Below are 215 nucleotides of genomic sequence, written 5' to 3'. Positions count from 1 at the left end.
TGTTTCCTAGGGCTAAATAATAGTAGCATTCTTCCCTTTTATGGGACTGTAACATTAAGTTGACAACATACTATCACTTTAATAACACTTATGTTAGATTGAGTTGGCACATCTTTATCTCCAATACTTGAAGATACTAAGTGATTTATTTAAGCTTATCGAAATCTGTTGACTCATAACATATGTGATGTTATCTGCCCATTAGTTACCTTTAC

The 215-nt window shown here is 32.1% G+C and overlaps 1 protein-coding gene across 2 annotated transcripts in view; it reads left to right on the top strand.

Moving 5' to 3' along the window:
• Positions 1-215, top strand: part of LOC106883588 (ethanolaminephosphotransferase 1) — an 89843-nt gene that overhangs the window by 75776 nt on the left and 13852 nt on the right. The window lies entirely within an intron of this gene.

This window comes from Octopus bimaculoides, chromosome 9 (genome assembly GCF_001194135.2).
Source record: "Octopus bimaculoides isolate UCB-OBI-ISO-001 chromosome 9, ASM119413v2, whole genome shotgun sequence".
NCBI lineage: Eukaryota > Metazoa > Mollusca > Cephalopoda > Octopoda > Octopodidae > Octopus > Octopus bimaculoides.
Note: the sequence above shows the minus strand (reverse complement) of the source record. Positions and strands in the feature narration are given on the sequence as shown.